General features: G+C 42.1%; 1 pseudogene; it reads right to left on the bottom strand.

Annotated features, from left to right (window-relative positions):
- Positions 1-286: 286 nt before the first annotated feature.
- LOC146811424 (up-regulator of cell proliferation pseudogene) lies at positions 287-5,091 on the bottom strand (annotated as a pseudogene).
- Positions 5,092-5,756: the final 665 nt, after the last annotated feature.

The raw sequence follows: 5,756 nt of genomic DNA, 5'->3' as shown, positions 1-5,756 counted from the left end.
ATACGGTAGCCACTAGGAGGCATGCCGTGTTTCTCACTACCAACTGTGTTTAAGAAGGGTATTGTGATAACAAAAATCCTCCATCCAATTAGTCTAATAGTCCCCGTTATAAATAGTCATTATATTTTAGTACACAGGGTGTCTCTATTAAACATGTTACATTATTTTCCATGCAATCAACACCTTGGATAATTATGTAAAATACTGAGTACATTTTCTGTGAAAAAATAAATGGTTTTGCTGACAGACGTCCACATTGAAAAATTGTTGTCCTTATGATTGATGGCAGAGTTCATATATCTAAATTCAATGCAATTTTAAAGTGTCCTTTTGTTTTATCTAATTGGCTTTTGTTCTGAAGACTTCCTGCAGACTTTTTCGCGCCTGTGCTTCTGTCAGTCGTCTCCAGTCCTCTGGAAGATCAGCTGGCAGGGCTGAGTATTCCTCTGCATACTGTTCATTAAAGAGACTAAAATTATACTTCCAGTAATCAGAGGCAGCGATGCTGGGATCCGGCTGAATGGACCAATCAGGATAAAATGATCGATAATCCTTATATGGATGAATTTCCCATTCAGTGTCTGAATTCAGAAACGTCCCTTCAGATGCTACATCTGAGGAGCACAAAGAATACACAAGTTTCTCGGAGTGTAGGTATCTGTATGTACCTAATCCCTGAGGTCGATGGACGGTTGCGAAGTGTTCGGTGTGTGCCTGACCTCCAGCTTCACAGGGCACTTTACAGAACGGACACTGCTCCCCGCATCCAAACACTTTGTTGAAGAGCTCGTCCTGTGGCCTAAAGGTCAGTTTAGAGAACGTTGCCTCTATGTCACAGTCTTCAAACCCTGACAGAATATCACCTTCTATCTCAGATAGAAAGAGCAGAACATCAGCCGAAAATTTGCCAATCTCAGCTGTGTTTTGAAAAAGAACAACTTGTAAACTGTCCCTGGAGATCACCAGGTGCTCCTTTAAAAGGTGACAGAAGTTTTCCAAGAAGTCAGACACTGTTGCAAAATTGTTTACTTCCCCAAAAATGTCTCTGATTTTCCGGGTGATACCAGAGAGAACATTTTTTTCCAAAGTTTCCAACTGGTTCCCTGTTTTGTAGTGATGTAAAATGTGGGTCCAAATCCAGTCTTTGACAAAAGCAACGTAATTTTTAATGTACTCAACATAGTTTGTAAAAATATTTTTCTCCAGAAGCGTGTCCAGCACAGTGAACTGAAAAAACATGCGGCTGCTGTATTCCTTGGACCGCCCACTGCTGAGGATGTCGTCCACAATGTCTATACCGAGCCTCTTATAAACGTAGTCCATCAGAGCCGGCTTCAGGCACTGGACACAGAAATCCCAGGCTCTCTTCTGACATTCATCCTTCTGCAAGTACAAGTCTTTAAAAACAGAGATGTAATGTGGTCTGAAGGTTTTCAGGCGTAATAGGGGGTCGTTCTCCCGTAAGTAATCTTCATGCATCCTCTGAAAACATGGAGCAGCTACCCCAAAAATGTGAAGCTTTAAATCCACGGCAAAAAGACCGCTGGTGCGAAGTTTTGAAGTCGCTTTTTGCTGGAGCCGCTCATTTATGATGTTCAGTAATTCTCTGCAGTAGGTTTCATCATAATCTGCTTTGGTACCCACCTTGTTTGTGATATACCTCCTGCACTCATCTTCTAAAGAGGTAACAAGATCTTCAGTTTTATTCCAGCACTCATGTGTGAATAATTCTATAAAGCCCTTCAATTGATAGAAGTGTAAATCAAAATGCGGCTTAATCACAGCGAACTTTCCTTTTCCATGATTCAACAGATTGGGAGTGGTTTGTACCCTTGCATTCGCTGCAGCTCCAAGGGTGCCTAAATCCTTTTGAAGCACCAAGAACATGTCTTCATGGACCTCTCTTGTCTCCAGAGGGCTAAGCTGTAATTCTGATAGAGTATCTTCCCACATTTTTTCAAATTCTATTTCCAGCTGTTGTTCCTTTAGTGGATCATCTCTCTTTCTGCACTCTTCTAACAGTTTGACCACTTTCTCCTCAATAGTTTTAGTGTAGGCTCCCTGCAGGTCTTTCAGCTTGTGTTTTCCTTTTTGAATCCGAATGGCTTCTTCCAATTTCCAGAATGAATAATATTCAAGTTCGCTCCCAAGAGTTTTTGCATTCCTGATAAAATCCTCTCTGTACTTTTCTATTAGACAGAGATTTTCTACTTTACTTTCAAAATATGTTTGTAAAGAATCTAAAAGTTTCTTTTCTCCCGTTTGAAGTTTTTCTAAAGATTCCTTCTTGAATTTCTGAAATGTATTGTTGTTAAGTTCTTCCATGGACTGATTCTGTATTTCATTTTCCTTCTCGGAAACCCACAAATGGATTTCCTTGCGGAATGCCCATTCCCACTCGCTGTACTTCATTGCCAGCTGGTTGTAGGCTTCTGCCACCAGGCTGTTTCTAAAGCTAAAGATAAAGTTTTCATGTTTGACAGCGCTCCATAAACTCTTCATCCATTCTTTAAAGTGTGGTATAGTCATAGCAGCTCTACCCTGTATACGCCGTTCTCTTATGAACTGAAACAAGTATCTCTTGAAGTCCTGAACATGTTCACTGTACCCCAGATTCACTGGAGCCCTGGGGGGGACACCATGCCATAGCCCCGGAATGTACCAGTTGTGTTTGTCTGGATCGTACTCCATAATGTCAGAAAATGTCATTTCCAAGTTCTGCTTCTCCATCCTAGCAGCCGCCTTTGTCATTGCATTCAGTTGCTCAAGGAGATGCTTCCTGTCGCGCATGTTTTGATCATGAGCTGAAATATCACTCACATTCTGGTGGACAAACTGGCAGTTTGGCTTTTTCCCTATTTTGTCCATCCTCAGGAATGCATGGACCACAATCTGTAGAATATCCTTCATCTCTGTGGCATTCTCCATGGCCATGTTAACAATAGTGATGTCACTTAACCCAATCACTAGTGTTGCAAGCTCATTGTCATGCTCATGGCTGTCCTCTAGAGCCATCAGTTCTGGGGCCTTCAAGCCTTCGGTGTCGATGACAAGGATGAAGTCACAGCCAAGCTCTTCCCTCTTATCTTCTCTTACTTTCATGAGTAGCATGAAGGCCCCTCGTGTGCATCTCCCGCTACTCACAGAGAACTGGAGCCCGAACATGGTATTCAGAAGGGTGGATTTACCAGTGCTCTGAACTCCCAACACAGTGACAACAATCATGCGACAGTGTCCTTGCAGTTTGGTGTTCAGCTCAGTCAGGACATCGTTGACCCATTGGAGGGGGACGTTGGAGGCGTCTCCATCAATGAGCTCCAGAGGAAACCCTTCTAGCATTAGATCTGCAGCAATGCCCGGCAGTTTAGTAAATTGTCTATGCCATTCTGGCACTCTCCCTTCCTTAACCATGGAACACTCAGCCTCATAAAACTGCCCCAGCTCACGCATGAAATGCTCAACCCCGAGGGAACTCTCAGATATTTTTTTGTCTAATTCCGCCAACTCCCTGGGGTCACTATTGGGGTCTTTAGACTTTGCTTTGTATTCATCTCTAAGATTGGAAAGACTGTGTCTAGCAATTGAATCAAGCTCAAACTTCATCCATTTCAGAAAATAATGTTTCTCCACTTTACTCATACATCCTATACCACTGATAAATGTGATCATTCCATCAGTAAGATCATTTTCATTCTGCAGCTTGCGGATTTTCAGCATTTCCTCTTTCTGCTGTGATTTATAGTTTTCTGTATGGGCTTTTCCCTGTCTTTTTAGTCTACATAGTTCTTTCTCTATCTTACCCAGTTTTTTCCATGGCTCCCCTTGTAGTTTCATCATTGTTGCCTTATACTGTGCAATATCTTTGATGTCTCCAGTGATCTCATGAACACACTGCTTTGCTCTCTGGCAGTCTTTATTATCCTCATCTACTCTTATTCCAAGCTCACGTGCAATGACAGCCATTCCCTCAACACACACGCTCTTCGGGGGGTTCTCTACTATAGGTAACATTATGGTTAGCAGTTTCTTTGCAAATGTCGCATCATTAATGTTTTTACCTTTCTTTAGAGTTTGAAACTGAGGCCTTTTGAAATGTCCAGCCAATTCTTTAATAAAATTGATGGTTTCGAAGGATTTATCAGTTTCAGAAGGAATGATGAAATAATATTTTGTTTCAGAATTCAAACTTGAAAGTAGTTCATATTCCCTGGCACCAATATGTTCAACGTATATAAACACAGCTGATGAGATCGCTGTTAAAAAGCTAAACTGCTGCCAATGAGATCTAATATCCCCTCTGAGGTTTGTAACGGCTACTGGTGTTGGGAAAATATCGGAATTCACTCTACCACCTGGAAAATACCAGGAAATCTCCACTAACCCATCAGAGATTGTCCGGGGCATGTTCCCACATTCCATCTCTCTATGGATGAAAAAATCATGGTGCTGTTGAGGGGGGCTGAGAATCCCATTCAGAATCTTGGACTTGGATAAGCTGCAGCTCCCCAGACGTACAAAGGAAATGGTGGGCATCGGTGTGAGAACCAGGCTCTCTTCCTTGAACCCTTTGCTGTCTCTCAGGGAGTGGGGTCTCCATTTTCTAACAATGTCCCTCATGGCCCATAGCATGAGTGTGCACTTTGTGACTTCACTGGGGGGCAGCAGGAGGGGAAGAGCAAATTGACACATGGACATTTTAAGCAAAATTTCTTGCTGTAAAAAGCTGTCTGAACAATTCAATAAGGTACAGAGGACATCCAAGGGGTTGATAGAGCGTTCAGAGAGATTTCTATCACTGCTTGCATCATCATCACGTTGGTCATTATTCTCTCCTTCGACGTCTTCTTCATTTGAGTCGATTGTTACACTTGTGTCTCTTGCTGTCACATTCAGGCTCAGGAGCTTCTTCAGGAAGCGCTGCAGCACATCTTCCACAGTGAAACACAAAGAGCTGGGTCTATCTTCAGGACCAGTTTCAAGGACATCTCTCAGGGTAAGGCTTTTTATTTCATGACTCTTTAGACTTATCTTGCGCAAAACTTCATTTATGCTATCTGTAAAAACAAAATCCAGGCTTCCATTATTATTCATAGTTCAGTTTTATTTACATTGAAAGTTAGGCTGTTGGAGCAGTATCGGGAGACATCATGTTACACATTACAGACACACAGTATAAATACTCAGGCCTAGCTTTACAAAGATTCGTGTTTCCGGTTCACCTTCACCTGGGATACATTTTGTACAAGTATGCGTACTTGCCCCGCGACATCTATTACTATCAGAAGGCTTATTTCGCCATTCTACTCTGACCTCGGGCACTCAGACTGTGAGCGCTTGGAGGATTATGAAATTGGGATCATAGCAATACAGACCTGACATCTGTTTATTTTGGAGACTGGAGAAATAATGCTCATTTGATTTGAATACAACTGCATACCCAACTGGGTTGGAATTATCACTGGTAGAGAGATTGTAAAATCTTGATTTGGATACAGATAAGCCCTGAAGAAGTCAAGAGGCTATTGCCCACTAACGAAACGCGCGTTGGCTGATCTTGCAAGAAAATCGATATTAAAACCACAAACGCTTCAAAGACTGGCTTTCTCAATTTGAAACACAAGGACACTAATCCTGTTTACAGATTGCGTGTGCATGGGAACTTTTGTCTGCTGCTGTTTTGGATCCTTGGGTCCTTGACTTTTTGGGGTTTAAGGGATATTTTCCCCACCTGTAGCACCGCTATTACTTGTTGAATA

This window comes from Triturus cristatus, chromosome 7 (genome assembly GCF_964204655.1).
Source record: "Triturus cristatus chromosome 7, aTriCri1.1, whole genome shotgun sequence".
NCBI classification, from domain to species: domain Eukaryota; kingdom Metazoa; phylum Chordata; class Amphibia; order Caudata; family Salamandridae; genus Triturus; species Triturus cristatus.
This window is presented reverse-complemented; position numbering and strand designations above follow the sequence as displayed.